Source organism: Electrophorus electricus, chromosome 13 (assembly GCF_041902795.1).
Source record: "Electrophorus electricus isolate QZ-2024a chromosome 13, ASM4190279v1, whole genome shotgun sequence".
Lineage (NCBI taxonomy): Eukaryota > Metazoa > Chordata > Actinopteri > Gymnotiformes > Gymnotidae > Electrophorus > Electrophorus electricus.
This window is the reverse complement of record NC_137509.1, coordinates 26,081,825-26,097,841: the sequence shown is the minus strand read 5'-3', so window position 1 is coordinate 26,097,841 and position 16,017 is coordinate 26,081,825. Positions and strand designations below refer to the sequence as shown.

Sequence of the window (16,017 nt, the reverse complement as noted above, 5' to 3'; positions counted from 1 at the left end):
TAAAGTGATGCAATAAAAACTTACAGCATCTGCTATTCCCAGGTGCTAACAGATAGTTTGATTTAATTATTCACTGCACTTCAAATTTGAGCTTGATAGCTTGAACATAAATTTAAGGGATGCAATAAAATCTTACAGCACCTGCTATTCCCTGGTACTAATAGATTTCTATTTAATCTGTACACTTCACATTCAGGCATGTGAGTTGGAGAGTAAATGAAAGTGATGCAAAAAAAACTTACAGCATCTGCTATTCCCAGGTGCTAACAGATAGTTTTTTTTATTAATCACTGCACTTCACATTTGAGAATATCAGCTTGAAAGTAAATTAAAGTGATGCAAGAAAAGCTTACAGCACATGGTATTCCTAGGTAGGGTCCCACCTCAGTACTATCCAGGCACAAACTTGCTTAGCTTCCAAGTTCAGATGAGATTGGAGGCGTGCTGAAGCTGGTATGGCCGTAAACCTTAAACACTTACTCAAATTGCCTAATCATAGAAAATATGATCAAAGACCAATCTGACATTTTTTTTATTAATCCCTGCACTTGACATTCTAGAATGTTATCTTGAAAGTAAATTAAAATAATGCAATAAAAGCTTACAACATCTGGTATTCGGAGGCACTAACAGACAGTTTTTTTATTAATCACTGCACTTCACATTCAAGCATGTCAGTTGGAGAGTAAATTAAAGTGATGCAATACAAATTTACAGCATCTGCTATTCCCAGGTGCTAACAGATAGTTTGATTTAATTATTCACTGCACTTCAAATTTGAGCTTGATAGCTTGAACATAAATTTAAGGGATGCAATAAAATCTTACAGCATCTGCTATTCCCAGGTGCTAACAGATAGTTTGATTTAATTATTCACTGCACTTCAAATTTGAGCTTGATAGCTTGAACATAAATTTAAGGGATGCAATAAAATCTTACAGCACCAGCTATTCCCTGGTACAAATAGATTTCTATTTAATCTGTACACTTCACATTCAGGCATGTGAGTTGGAGAGTAAATGAAAGTGATGCAAAAAAAACTTACAGCATCTGCTATTCCCAGGTGCTAACAGATAGGTTTATTAATTAATCACTGCACTTCACATTTGAGAATATCAGCTTGAAAGTAAATTAAAGTGATGCAAGAAAAGCTTACAGCACATGGTATTCCTAGGTAGGGTCCCACCTCAGTACTATCCAGGCACAAACTTGCTTAGCTTCCAAGTTCAGATGAGATTGGAGGCGTGCTGAAGCTGGTATGGCCGTAAACCTTAAACACTTACTCAAATTGCCTAATCATAGAAAATATGATCAAAGACCAATCTGACATTTTTTTTATTAATCCCTGCACTTGACATTCTAGAATGTTATCTTGAAAGTAAATTAAAATAATGCAATAAAAGCTTACAACATCTGGTATTCGGAGGCACTAACAGACAGTTTTTTTATTAATCACTGCACTTCACATTCAAGCATGTCAGTTGGAGAGTAAATTAAAGTGATGCAATAAAAATTTACAGCATCTGCTATTCCCAGGTGCTAACAGATAGTTTGATTTAATTATTCACTGCACTTCAAATTTGAGCTTGATAGCTTGAACATAAATTTAAGGGATGCAATAAAATCTTACAGCACCAGCTATTCCCTGGTACAAATAGATTTCTATTTAATCTGTACACTTCACATTCAGGCATGTGAGTTGGAGAGTAAATGAAAGTGATGCAAAAAAAACTTACAGCATCTGCTATTCCCAGGTGCTAACAGATAGGTTTATTAATTAATCACTGCACTTCACATTTGAGAATATCAGCTTGAAAGTAAATTAAAGTGATGCAAGAAAAGCTTACAGCACATGGTATTCCTAGGTAGGGTCCCACCTCAGTACTATCCAGGCACAAACTTGCTTAGCTTCCAAGTTCAGATGAGATTGGAGGCGTGCTGAAGCTGGTATGGCCGTAAGCCTTAAACACTTACTCAAATTGCCTAATCATAGAAAATATGATCAAAGACCAATCTGACATTTTTTTTATTAATCCCTGCACTTGACATTCTAGAATGTTATCTTGAAAGTAAATTAAAATAATGCAATAAAAGCTTACAACATCTGGTATTCGGAGGCACTAACAGACAGTTTTTTTATTAATCACTGCACTTCACATTCAAGCATGTCAGTTGGAGAGTAAATTAAAGTGATGCAATAAAAATTTACAGCATCTGCTATTCCCAGGTGCTAACAGATAGTTTGATTTAATTATTCACTGCACTTCAAATTTGAACTTGATAACTTGAACATAAATTTAAGGGATGCAATAAAATCTTACAGCACCTGCCAATTCCCTGCTACTAAAATATTTCTATTTAATCTGTACACTTCACATACAAGCATGTCAGTTGCATATTAAATTAAAGTGATGCAAGAAAAACTTACAGCATCTGCTATTCCCAGGTGCTAACAGATAGTTTTTTTTAATTAATCACTGCACTTCACATCCTAGCATGTCATCTTGAAAGTAAATTAATGTGATGCAAGAGAAGCTTACAGCATCTCATAGTCCAAGGTGCTAAAAGATAGTTTTTTGATGAATCACTGCACTTCACATTCAGGCATGTGAGTTGGAGAGTAAATGAAAGTGATGCAAAAAAAACTTACAGCATCTGCTATTCCCAGGTGCTAACAGATAGGTTTTTTTATTAATCACTGCACTTCACATTTGAGCATGTCAGCTTGAAAGTAAATTAAAGTGATGCAAGAAAAGCTTACAGCACCTGGTATTCCTAGATAGGGTCCCACCTCAGTACTATTCAGGCACAAACTTGCTTAGCTTCCAAGTTCAGATGAGATTGGACGTGCTGAAGCTGGTATGGCCATAAACCTTAAACACTTACTCAAATTGCCTAATCATAGAAAATATGATCAAAGACCAATCTGACATTTTTTTTTATTAATCCCTGCACTTGACATTCTAGAATGTTGTCTTGAAAGTAAATTAAAATGATGCAATAAAAGCTTACAACATCTGGTATTCGGAGGCACTAACAGACAGTTTTTTTATTAATCACTGCACTTCACATTCAAGCATGTTAGTTGGAGAGTAAATTAAAGTGATGCAATAAATACTTACAGCATCTGCTATTCCCAGGTGCTAACAGATAGTTTGATTTAATTATTCACTGCACTTCAAATTTGAGCTTGATAGCTTGAACATAAATTTAAGGGATGCAATAAAATCTTACAGCACCTGCTATTCCCTGGTACTAATAGATTTCTATTTAATCTGTACACTTCACATTCAGGCATCTGAGTTGGAGAGTAAATGAAAGTGATGCAAAAAAAACTTACAGCATCTGCTATTCCCAGGTGCTAACAGATAGTTTTTTTTATTAATCACTGCACTTCACATTTGAGAATATCAGCTTGAAAGTAAATTAAAGTGATGCAAGAAAAGCTTACAGCACATGGTATTCCTAGGTAGGGTCCCACCTCAGTACTATCCAGGTACAAACTTGCTTAGCTTCCAAGTTCAGATGAGATTGGAGGCGTGCTGAAGCTGGTATGGCCGTAAACCTTAAACACTTACTCAAATTGCCTAATCATAGAAAATATGATCAAAGACCAATCTGACATTTTTTTTATTAATCCCTGCACTTGACATTCTAGAATGTTATCTTGAAAGTAAATTAAAATAATGCAATAAAAGCTTACAACATCTGGTATTCGGAGGCACTAACAGACAGTTTTTTTATTAATCACTGCACTTCACATTCAAGCATGTCAGTTGGAGAGTAAATTAAAGTGATGCAATAAAAATTTACAGCATCTGCTATTCCCAGGTGCTAACAGATAGTTTGATTTAATTATTCACTGCACTTCAAATTTGAGCTTGATAGCTTGAACATAAATTTAAGGGATGCAATAAAATCTTACAGCACCTGCCAATTCCCTGCTACTAAAATATTTCTATTTAATCTGTACACTTCACATACAAGCATGTCAGTTGCATATTAAATTAAAGTGATGCAAGAAAAACTTACAGCATCTGTTATTCCCAGGTGCTAACAGATAGTTTTTTTTAATTAATCACTGCACTTCACATCCTAGCATGTCATCTTGAAAGTAAATTAATGTGATGCAAGAGAAGCTTACAGCATCTCATAGTCCAAGGTGCTAAAAGATAGTTTTTTGATGAATCACTGCACTTCACATTCAGGCATGTGAGTTGGAGAGTAAATGAAAGTGATGCAAAAAAAAACTTACAGCATCTGCTATTCCCAGGTGCTAACAGATAGGTTTATTTATTAATCACTGCACTTCACATTTGAGCATGTCAGCTTGAAAGTAAATTAAAGTGATGCAAGAAAAGCTTACAGCACATGGTATTCCTAGGTAGGGTCCCACCTCAGTACTATCCAGGTACAAACTTGCTTAGCTTCCAAGTTCAGATGAGATTGGACGTTCTGAAGCTGGTATGGCCGTAAACCTTAAACACTTACTCAAATTGCCTAATCATAGAAAATATGATCAAAGACCAATCTGACATTTTTTTTTATTAATCCCTGCACTTGACATTCTAGAATGTTGTCTTGAAGTAAATTAAAATGATGCAATATAAGCTTACAACATCTGGTATTCGGAGGCACTAACAGACAGTTTTTTTATTAATCACTGCACTTCACATTCAAGCATGTTAGTTGGAGAGTAAATTAAAGTGATGCAATAAATACTTACAGCATCTGCTATTCCCAGGTGCTAACAGATAGTTTGATTTAATTATTCACTGCACTTCAAATTTGAGCTTGATAGCTTGAACATAAATTTAAGGGATGCAATAAAATCTTACAGCACCTGCTATTCCCTGGTACTAATAGATTTCTATTTAATCTGTACACTTCACATTCAGGCATGTGAGTTGGAGAGTAAATGAAAGTGATGCAAAAAAAACTTACAGCATCTGCTATTCCCAGGTGCTAACAGATAGTTTTTTTTTATTAATCACTGCACTTCACATTTGAGAATATCAGCTTGAAAGTAAATTAAAGTGATGCAAGAAAAGCTTACAGCACCTGGTATTCCTAGGTAGGGTCCCACCTCAGTACTATCCAGGCACAAACTTGCTTAACTTCCAAGTTCAGATGAGATTGGAGGCGTGCTGAAGCTGGTATGGCCGTAAACCTTAAACACTTACTCAAATTGCCTAATCATAGAAAATATGATCAAAGACCAATCTGACATTTTTTTTTATTAATCCCTGCACTTGACATTCTAGAATGTTGTCTTGAAGTAAATTAAAATGATGCAATATAAGCTTACAACATCTGGTATTCGGAGGCACTAACAGACAGTTTTTTTATTAATCACTGCACTTCACATTCAAGCATGTTAGTTGGAGAGTAAATTAAAGTGATGCAATAAATACTTACAGCATCTGCTATTCCCAGGTGCTAACAGATAGTTTGATTTAGTTATTCACTGCACTTCAAATTTGAGCTTGATAGCTTGAACATAAATTTAAGGGATGCAATAAAATCTTACAGCACCTGCTATTCCCTGGTACTAAAAGATTTCTATTTAATCTGTACACTTCAAATACAAGCATGTCAGTTGCATATTAAATTAAAGTGATGCAAGAAAAACTTACAGCATCTGCTATTCCCAGGTGCTAACAGATAGTTTTTTTTATTAATCACTGCACTTCACATTTGAGCATGTCAGCTTGAAAGTAAATTAAAGTGATGCAAGAAAAGTTTACAGCACCTGGTATTCCTAGATAGGGTCCCACCTCAGTACTATTCAGGCACAAACTTGCTTAGCTTCCAAGTTCAGATGAGATTGGAGGCGTGCTGAAGCTGGTATGGCCGTAAACCTTAAACACTTACTCAAAATGCCTAATCATAGAAAATATGATCAAATACCAATCTGACTTTTTTTTTATTAATCCCTGCACTTGACATTCTAGAATGTTATCTTGAAAGTAAATTAAAATGATGCAATAAAAGCTTACAACATCTGGTATTCGGAGGCACTAACAGACAGTTTTTTTATTAATCACTGCACTTCACATTCAAGCATGTCAGTTGGAGAGTAAATTAAAGTGATGCAATAAAAACTTACAGCATCTGCTATTCCCAGGTGCTAACAGATAGTTTGATTTAATTATTCACTGCACTTCAAATTTGAGCTTGATAGCTTGAACATAAATTTAAGGGATGCAATAAAATCTTACAGCACCTGCCAATTCCCTGCTACTAAAATATTTCTATTTAATCTGTACACTTCACATACAAGCATGTCAGTTGCATATTAAATTAAAGTGATGCAAGAAAAACTTACAGCATCTGCTATTCCCAGGTGCTAACAGATAGTTTTTTTTAATTAATCACTGCACTTCACATCCTAGCATGTCATCTTGAAAGTAAATTAATGTGATGCAAGAGAAGCTTACAGCATCTCATAGTCCAAGGTGCTAAAAGATAGTTTTTTGATGAATCACTGCACTTCACATTCAGGCATGTGAGTTGGAGAGTAAATGAAAGTGATGCAAAAAAAAACTTACAGCATCTGCTATTCCCAGGTGCTAACAGATAGGTTTTTTTATTAATCACTGCACTTCACATTTGAGCATGTCAGCTTGAAAGTAAATTAAAGTGATGCAAGAAAAGCTTACAGCACCTGGTATTCCTAGATAGGGTCCCACCTCAGTACTATTCAGGCACAAACTTGCTTAGCTTCCAAGTTCAGATGAGATTGGACGTGCTGAAGCTGGTATGGCCGTAAACCTTAAACACTTACTCAAATTGCCTAATCATAGAAAATATGATCAAAGACCAATCTGACATTTTTTTTTATTAATCCCTGCACTTGACATTCTAGAATGTTGTCTTGAAGTAAATTAAAATGATGCAATATAAGCTTACAACATCTGGTATTCGGAGGCACTAACAGACAGTTTTTTTATTAATCACTGCACTTCACATTCAAGCATGTTAGTTGGAGAGTAAATTAAAGTGATGCAATAAATACTTACAGCATCTGCTATTCCCAGGTGCTAACAGATAGTTTGATTTAGTTATTCACTGCACTTCAAATTTGAGCTTGATAGCTTGAACATAAATTTAAGGGATGCAATAAAATCTTACAGCACCTGCTATTCCCTGGTACTAAAAGATTTCTATTTAATCTGTACACTTCAAATACAAGCATGTCAGTTGCATATTAAATTAAAGTGATGCAAGAAAAACTTACAGCATCTGCTATTCCCAGGTGCTAACAGATAGTTTTTTTTATTAATCACTGCACTTCACATTTGAGCATGTCAGCTTGAAAGTAAATTAAAGTGATGCAAGAAAAGTTTACAGCACCTGGTATTCCTAGATAGGGTCCCACCTCAGTACTATTCAGGCACAAACTTGCTTAGCTTCCAAGTTCAGATGAGATTGGAGGCGTGCTGAAGCTGGTATGGCCGTAAACCTTAAACACTTACTCAAAATGCCTAATCATAGAAAATATGATCAAATACCAATCTGACTTTTTTTTTATTAATCCCTGCACTTGACATTCTAGAATGTTATCTTGAAAGTAAATTAAAATGATGCAATAAAAGCTTACAACATCTGGTATTCGGAGGCACTAACAGACAGTTTTTTTATTAATCACTGCACTTCACATTCAAGCATGTCAGTTGGAGAGTAAATTAAAGTGATGCAATAAAAACTTACAGCATCTGCTATTCCCAGGTGCTAACAGATAGTTTGATTTAATTATTCACTGCACTTCAAATTTGAGCTTGATAGCTTGAACATAAATTTAAGGGATGCAATAAAATCTTACAGCACCTGCCAATTCCCTGCTACTAAAATATTTCTATTTAATCTGTACACTTCACATACAAGCATGTCAGTTGCATATTAAATTAAAGTGATGCAAGAAAAACTTACAGCATCTGCTATTCCCAGGTGCTAACAGATAGTTTTTTTTAATTAATCACTGCACTTCACATCCTAGCATGTCATCTTGAAAGTAAATTAATGTGATGCAAGAGAAGCTTACAGCATCTCATAGTCCAAGGTGCTAAAAGATAGTTTTTTGATGAATCACTGCACTTCACATTCAGGCATGTGAGTTGGAGAGTAAATGAAAGTGATGCAAAAAAAAACTTACAGCATCTGCTATTCCCAGGTGCTAACAGATAGGTTTTTTTATTAATCACTGCACTTCACATTTGAGCATGTCAGCTTGAAAGTAAATTAAAGTGATGCAAGAAAAGCTTACAGCACCTGGTATTCCTAGATAGGGTCCCACCTCAGTACTATTCAGGCACAAACTTGCTTAGCTTCCAAGTTCAGATGAGATTGGACGTGCTGAAGCTGGTATGGCCGTAAACCTTAAACACTTACTCAAATTGCCTAATCATAGAAAATATGATCAAAGACCAATCTGACATTTGTTTTTATTAATCCCTGCACTTGACATTCTAGAATGTTGTCTTGAAAGTAAATTAAAATGATGCAATAAAAGCTTACAACATCTGGTATTCGGAGGCACTAACAGACAGTTTTTTTATTAATCACTGCACTTCACATTCAAGCATGTTAGTTGGAGAGTAAATTAAAGTGATGCAATAAATACTTACAGCATCTGCTATTCCCAGGTGCTAACAGATAGTTTGATTTAATTATTCACTGCACTTCAAATTTGAGCTTGATAGCTTGAACATAAATTTAAGGGATGCAATAAAATCTTACAGCACCTGCTATTCCCTGGTACTAAAAGATTTCTATTTAATCTGTACACTTCACATACAAGCATGTCAGTTGCATATTAAATTAAAGTGATGCAAGAAAAACTTACAGCATCTGCTATTCCCAGGTGCTAACAGATAGTTTTTTTTATTAATCACTGCACTTCACATTTGAGCATGTCAGCTTGAAAGTAAATTAAAGTGATGCAAGAAAAGCTTACAGCACCTGGTATTCCTAGATAGGGTCCCACCTCAGTACTATTCAGCCACAAACTTGCTTAGCTTCCAAGTTCAGATGAGATCGGAGGCGTGCTGAAGCTGGTATGGCCGTAAACCTTAAACACTTACTCAAAATGCCTAATCATAGAAAATATGATCAAAGACCAATCTGACATTTTTTTAATTAATCCCTGCACTTGACATTCTAGAATGTTATCTTGAAAGTAAATTAAAATGATGCAATAAAAGCTTACAACATCTGGTATTCGGAGGCACTAACAGACAGTTTTTTTATTAATCACTGCACTTCACATTCAAGCATGTCAGTTGGAGAGTAAATTAAAGTGATGCAATAAAAACTTACAGCATCTGCTATTCCCAGGTGCTAACAGATAGTTTGATTTAATTATTCACTGCACTTCAAATTTGAGCTTGATAGCTTGAACATAAATTTAAGGGATGCAATAAAATCTTACAGCACCTGCTATTCCCTGGTACTAATAGATTTCTATTTAATCTGTACACTTCACATTCAGGCATGTGAGTTGGAGAGTAAATGAAAGTGATGCAAAAAAAACTTACAGCATCTGCTATTCCCAGGTGCTAACAGATAGTTTTTTTTATTAATCACTGCACTTCACATTTGAGAATATCAGCTTGAAAGTAAATTAAAGTGATGCAAGAAAAGCCTACAGCACATGGTATTCCTAGGTAGGGTCCCACCTCAGTACTATCCAGGCACAAACTTGCTTAGCTTCCAAGTTCAGATGAGATTGGAGGCGTGCTGAAGCTGGTATGGCCGTAAACCTTAAACACTTACTCAAATTGCCTAATCATAGAAAATATGATCAAAGACCAATCTGACATTTTTTTTATTAATCCCTGCACTTGACATTCTAGAATGTTATCTTGAAAGTAAATTAAAATAATGCAATAAAAGCTTACAACATCTGGTATTCGGAGGCACTAACAGACAGTTTTTTTATTAATCACTGCACTTCACATTCAAGCATGTCAGTTGGAGAGTAAATTAAAGTGATGCAATAAAAATTTACAGCATCTGCTATTCCCAGGTGCTAACAGATAGTTTGATTTAATTATTCACTGCACTTCAAATTTGAACTTGATAACTTGAACATAAATTTAAGGGATGCAATAAAATCTTACAACACCTGCCAATTCCCTGCTACTAAAATATTTCTATTTAATCTGTACACTTCACATACAAGCATGTCAGTTGCATATTAAATTAAAGTGATGCAAGAAAAACTTACAGCATCTGCTATTCCCAGGTGCTAACAGATAGGTTTTTTTATTAATCACTGCACTTCACATTTGAGCATGTCAGCTTGAAAGTAAATTAAAGTGATGCAAGAAAAGCTTACAGCACCTGGTATTCCTAGATAGGGTCCCACCTCAGTACTATTCAGGCACAAACTTGCTTAGCTTCCAAGTTCAGATGAGATTGGACGTGCTGAAGCTGGTATGGCCATAAACCTTAAACACTTACTCAAATTGCCTAATCATAGAAAATATGATCAAAGACCAATCTGACATTTTTTTTCATTAATCCCTGCACTTGACATTCTAGAATGTTGTCTTGAAAGTAAATTAAAATGATGCAATAAAAGCTTACAACATCTGGTATTCGGAGGCACTAACAGACAGTTTTTTTATTAATCACTGCACTTCACATTCAAGCATGTTAGTTGGAGAGTAAATTAAAGTGATGCAATAAATACTTACAGCATCTGCTATTCCCAGGTGCTTACAGATAGTTTGATTTAATTATTCACTGCACTTCAAATTTGAGCTTGATAGCTTGAACATAAATTTAAGGGATGCAATAAAATCTTACAGCACCTGCTATTCCCTGGTACTAATAGATTTCTATTTAATCTGTACACTTCACATTCAGGCATGTGAGTTGGAGAGTAAATGAAAGTGATGCAAAAAAAACTTACAGCATCTGCTATTCCCAGGTGCTAACAGATAGTTTTTTTTATTAATCACTGCACTTCACATTTGAGAATATCAGTTTGAAAGTAAATTTAAGTGATGCAAGAAAAGCTTACAGCACATGGTATTCCTAGGTAGGGTCCCACCTCAGTACTATTCAGGCACAAACTTGCTTAGCTTCCAAGTTCAGATGAGATTGGAGGCGTGCTGAAGCTGGTATGGCCGTAAACCTTAAACACTTACTCAAATTGCCTAATCATAGAAAATATGATCAAAGACCAATCTGACATTTTTTTTATTAATCCCTGCACTTGACATTCTAGAATGTTATCTTGAAAGTAAATTAAAATAATGCAATAAAAGCTTACATCATCTGGTATTCGGAGGCACTAACAGACAGTTTTTTTATTAATCACTGCACTTCACATTCAAGCATGTCAGTTGGAGAGTAAATTAAAGTGATGCAATAAAAATTTACAGCATCTGCTATCCCCAGGTGCTAACAGATAGTTTGATTTAATTATTCACTGCGCTTCAAATTTGAACTTGATAACTTGAACATAAATTTAAGGGATGCAATAAAATCTTACAGCACCTGCCAATTCCCTGCTACTAAAATATTTCTATTTAATCTGTACACTTCACATACAAGCATGTCAGTTGCATATTAAATTAAAGTGATGCAAGAAAAACTTACAGCATCTGCTATTCCCAGGTGCTAACAGATAGTTTTTTTTAATTAATCACTGCACTTCACATCCTAGCATGTCATCTTGAAAGTAAATTAATGTGATGCAAGAGAAGCTTACAGCATCTCATAGTCCAAGGTGCTAAAAGATAGTTTTTTGATGAATCACTGCACTTCACATTCAGGCATGTGAGTTGGAGAGTAAATGAAAGTGATGCAAAAAAAACTTACAGCATCTGCTATTCCCAGGTGCTAACAGATAGGTTTTTTTATTAATCACTGCACTTCACATTTGAGCATGTCAGCTTGAAAGTAAATTAAAGTGATGCAAGAAAAGATTACAGCACCTGGTATTCCTAGATAGGGTCCCACCTCAGTACTATTCAGGCACAAACTTGCTTAGCTTCCAAGTTCAGATGAGATTGGACGTGCTGAAGCTGGTATGGCCGTAAACCTTAAACACTTACTCAAATTGCCTAATCATAGAAAATATGATCAAAGACCAATCTGACATTTTTTTTTATTAATCCCTGCACTTGACATTCTAGAATGTTGTCTTGAAAGTAAATTAAAATGATGCAATAAAAGCTTACAACATCTGGTATTCGGAGGCACTAACAGACAGTTTTTTTATTAATCACTGCACTTCACATTCAAGCATGTTAGTTGGAGAGTAAATTAAAGTGATGCAATAAATACTTACAGCATCTGCTATTCCCAGGTGCTAACAGATAGTTTGATTTAATTATTCACTGCACTTCAAATTTGAGCTTGATAGCTTGAACATAAATTTAAGGGATGCAATAAAATCTTACAGCACCTGCTATTCCCTGGTACTAATAGATTTCTATTTAATCTGTACACTTCACATTCAGGCATGTGAGTTGGAGAGTAAATGAAAGTGATGCAATAAAAAACTTACAGCATCTGCTATTCCCAGGTGCTAACAGATAGTTTTTTTTATTAATCACTGCACTTCACATTTGAGAATATCAGCTTGAAAGTAAATTAAAGTGATGCAAGAAAAGCTTACAGCACATGGTATTCCTAGGTAGGGTCCCACCTCAGTAATATCCAGGCACAAACTTGCTTAGCTTCCAAGTTCAGATGAGATTGGAGGCATGCTGAAGCTGGTATGGCCGTAAACCTTAAACACTTACTCAAAATGCCTAATCATAGAAAATATGATCAAAGACCAATCTGACATTTTTTTAATTAATCCCTGCACTTGACATTCTAGAATGTTATCTTGAAAGTAAATTAAAATGATGCAATAAAAGCTTACAACATCTGGTATTCGGAGGCACTAACAGACAGTTTTTTTATTAATCACTGCACTTCACATTCAAGCATGTCAGTTGGAGAGTAAATTAAAGTGATGCAATAAAAATTTACAGCATCTGCTATTCCCAGGTGCTAACAGATAGTTTGATTTAATTATTCACTGCACTTCAAATTTGAGCTTGATAGCTTGAACATAAATTTAAGGGATGCAATAAAATCTTACAGCATCTGCTATTCCCAGGTGCTAACAGATAGTTTGATTTAATTATTCACTGCACTTCAAATTTGAGCTTGATAGCTTGAACATAAATTTAAGGGATGCAATAAAATCTTACAGCACCAGCTATTCCCTGGTACAAATAGATTTCTATTTAATCTGTACACTTCACATTCAGGCATGTGAGTTGGAGAGTAAATGAAAGTGATGCAAAAAAAACTTACAGCATCTGCTATTCCCAGGTGCTAACAGATAGGTTTATTAATTAATCACTGCACTTCACATTTGAGAATATCAGCTTGAAAGTAAATTAAAGTGATGCAAGAAAAGCTTACAGCACATGGTATTCCTAGGTAGGGTCCCACCTCAGTACTATCCAGGCACAAACTTGCTTAGCTTCCAAGTTCAGATGAGATTGGAGGCGTGCTGAAGCTGGTACGGCCGTAAACCTTAAACACTTACTCAAATTGCCTAATCATAGAAAATATGATCAAAGACCAATCTGACATTTTTTTTATTAATCCCTGCACTTGACATTCTAGAATGTTATCTTGAAAGTAAATTAAAATGATGCAATAAAAGCTTACAACATCTGGTATTCGGAGGCACTAACAGACAGTTTTTTTATTAATCACTGCACTTCACATTCAAGCATGTTAGTTGGAGAGTAAATTAAAGTGATGCAATAAAAACTTACAGCATCTGCTATTCCCAGGTGCTAACAGATAGTTTGATTTAATTATTCACTGCACTTCAAATTTGAGCTTGATAGCTTGAACATAAATTTAAGGGATGCAATAAAATCTTACAGCACCTGCTATTCCCTGGTACTAATAGATTTCTATTTAATCTGTACACTTCACATTCAGGTATGTGAGTTGGAGAGTAAATGAAAGTGATGCAAAAAAAACTTACAGCATCTGCTATTCCCAGGTGCTAACAGATAGTTTTTTTTATTAATCACTGCACTTCACATTTGAGAATATCAGCTTGAAAGTAAATTAAAGTGATGCAAGAAAAGCTTACAGCACATGGTATTCCTAGGTAGGGTCCCACCTCAGTACTATCCAGGTACAAACTTGCTTAGCTTCCAAGTTCAGATGAGATTGGAGGCGTGCTGAAGCTGGTATGGCCGTAAACCTTAAACACTTACTCAAATTGCCTAATCATAGAAAATATGATCAAAGACCAATCTGACATTTTTTTTATTAATCCCTGCACTTGACATTCTAGAATGTTATCTTGAAAGTAAATTAAAATAATGCAATAAAAGCTTACAACATCTGGTATTCGGAGGCACTAACAGACAGTTTTTTTATTAATCACTGCACTTCACATTCAAGCATGTCAGTTGGAGAGTAAATTAAAGTGATGCAATACAAATTTACAGCATCTGCTATTCCCAGGTGCTAACAGATAGTTTGATTTAATTATTCACTGCACTTCAAATTTGAGCTTGATAGCTTGAACATAAATTTAAGGGATGCAATAAAATCTTACAGCATCTGCTATTCCCAGGTGCTAACAGATAGTTTGATTTAATTATTCACTGCACTTCAAATTTGAGCTTGATAGCTTGAACATAAATTTAAGGGATGCAATAAAATCTTACAGCACCAGCTATTCCCTGGTACAAATAGATTTCTATTTAATCTGTACACTTCACATTCAGGCATGTGAGTTGGAGAGTAAATGAAAGTGATGCAAAAAAAACTTACAGCATCTGCTATTCCCAGGTGCTAACAGATAGGTTTATTAATTAATCACTGCACTTCACATTTGAGAATATCAGCTTGAAAGTAAATTAAAGTGATGCAAGAAAAGCTTACAGCACATGGTATTCCTAGGTAGGGTCCCAACTCAGTACTATCCAGGCACAAACTTGCTTAGCTTCCAAGTTCAGATGAGATTGGAGGCGTGCTGAAGCTGGTATGGCCGTAAACCTTAAACACTTACTCAAATTGCCTAATCATAGAAAATATGATCAAAGACCAATCTGACATTTTTTTTATTAATCCCTGCACTTGACATTCTAGAATGTTATCTTGAAAGTAAATTAAAATAATGCAATAAAAGCTTACAACATCTGGTATTCGGAGGCACTAACAGACAGTTTTTTTATTAATCACTGCACTTCACATTCAAGCATGTCAGTTGGAGAGTAAATTAAAGTGATGCAATAAAAATTTACAGCATCTGCTATTCCCAGGTGCTAACAGATAGTTTGATTTAATTATTCACTGCACTTCAAATTTGAACTTGATAACTTGAACATAAATTTAAGGGATGCAATAAAATCTTACAACACCTGCCAATTCCCTGCTACTAAAATATTTCTATTTAATCTGTACACTTCACATACAAGCATGTCAGTTGCATATTAAATTAAAGTGATGCAAGAAAAACTTACAGCATCTGCTATTCCCAGGTGCTAACAGATAGTTTTTTTTAATTAATCACTGCACTTCACATCCTAGCATGTCATCTTGAAAGTAAATTAATGTGATGCAAGAGAAGCTTACAGCATCTCATAGTCCAAGGTGCGAAAAGATAGTTTTTTGATGAATCACTGCACTTCACATTCAGGCATGTGAGTTGGAGAGTAAATGAAAGTGATGCAAAAAAAACTTACAGCATCTGCTATTCCCAGGTGCTAACAGATAGGTTTTTTTATTAATCACTGCACTTCACATTTGAGCATGTCAGCTTGAAAGTAAATTAAAGTGATGCAAGAAAAGCTTACAGCACCTGGTATTCCTAGATAGGGTCCCACCTCAGTACTATTCAGGCACAAACTTGCTTAGCTTCCAAGTTCAGATGAGATTGGACGTGCTGAAGCTGGTATGGCCATAAACCTTAAACACTTACTCAAATTGCCTAATCATAGAAAATATGATCAAAGACCAATCTGACAT

The 16,017-nt window shown here is 35.1% G+C and overlaps 20 pseudogenes; all 20 read right to left on the bottom strand.

The window, feature by feature from the left end:
* Positions 1 to 346: 346 nt before the first annotated feature.
* Positions 347 to 467, bottom strand: LOC145645190 (5S ribosomal RNA; annotated as a pseudogene).
* Positions 468 to 1,149: 682 nt separating this feature from the next.
* LOC145645189 (5S ribosomal RNA) lies at positions 1,150 to 1,270 on the bottom strand (annotated as a pseudogene).
* Positions 1,271 to 1,840: 570 nt separating this feature from the next.
* LOC145644912 (5S ribosomal RNA) lies at positions 1,841 to 1,961 on the bottom strand (annotated as a pseudogene).
* Positions 1,962 to 2,754: 793 nt separating this feature from the next.
* On the bottom strand, positions 2,755 to 2,873 carry LOC145644288 (5S ribosomal RNA; annotated as a pseudogene).
* A 571-nt stretch (positions 2,874 to 3,444) lies between these two features.
* On the bottom strand, positions 3,445 to 3,565 carry LOC145645810 (5S ribosomal RNA; annotated as a pseudogene).
* Positions 3,566 to 4,359: 794 nt separating this feature from the next.
* On the bottom strand, positions 4,360 to 4,478 carry LOC145644835 (5S ribosomal RNA; annotated as a pseudogene).
* A 571-nt stretch (positions 4,479 to 5,049) lies between these two features.
* Positions 5,050 to 5,170, bottom strand: LOC145643672 (5S ribosomal RNA; annotated as a pseudogene).
* Positions 5,171 to 5,740: 570 nt separating this feature from the next.
* LOC145644311 (5S ribosomal RNA) lies at positions 5,741 to 5,861 on the bottom strand (annotated as a pseudogene).
* A 794-nt stretch (positions 5,862 to 6,655) lies between these two features.
* On the bottom strand, positions 6,656 to 6,774 carry LOC145643920 (5S ribosomal RNA; annotated as a pseudogene).
* A 570-nt stretch (positions 6,775 to 7,344) lies between these two features.
* Positions 7,345 to 7,465, bottom strand: LOC145644309 (5S ribosomal RNA; annotated as a pseudogene).
* A 794-nt stretch (positions 7,466 to 8,259) lies between these two features.
* LOC145643919 (5S ribosomal RNA) lies at positions 8,260 to 8,378 on the bottom strand (annotated as a pseudogene).
* A 571-nt stretch (positions 8,379 to 8,949) lies between these two features.
* Positions 8,950 to 9,070, bottom strand: LOC145646198 (5S ribosomal RNA; annotated as a pseudogene).
* A 570-nt stretch (positions 9,071 to 9,640) lies between these two features.
* Positions 9,641 to 9,761, bottom strand: LOC145645586 (5S ribosomal RNA; annotated as a pseudogene).
* A 571-nt stretch (positions 9,762 to 10,332) lies between these two features.
* On the bottom strand, positions 10,333 to 10,451 carry LOC145644287 (5S ribosomal RNA; annotated as a pseudogene).
* A 571-nt stretch (positions 10,452 to 11,022) lies between these two features.
* On the bottom strand, positions 11,023 to 11,143 carry LOC145645432 (5S ribosomal RNA; annotated as a pseudogene).
* A 793-nt stretch (positions 11,144 to 11,936) lies between these two features.
* Positions 11,937 to 12,055, bottom strand: LOC145644138 (5S ribosomal RNA; annotated as a pseudogene).
* A 1,375-nt stretch (positions 12,056 to 13,430) lies between these two features.
* Positions 13,431 to 13,551, bottom strand: LOC145645896 (5S ribosomal RNA; annotated as a pseudogene).
* A 570-nt stretch (positions 13,552 to 14,121) lies between these two features.
* Positions 14,122 to 14,242, bottom strand: LOC145645809 (5S ribosomal RNA; annotated as a pseudogene).
* Positions 14,243 to 14,924: 682 nt separating this feature from the next.
* LOC145645468 (5S ribosomal RNA) lies at positions 14,925 to 15,045 on the bottom strand (annotated as a pseudogene).
* A 793-nt stretch (positions 15,046 to 15,838) lies between these two features.
* On the bottom strand, positions 15,839 to 15,957 carry LOC145644286 (5S ribosomal RNA; annotated as a pseudogene).
* Between the last annotated feature and the right edge of the window lie 60 nt (positions 15,958 to 16,017).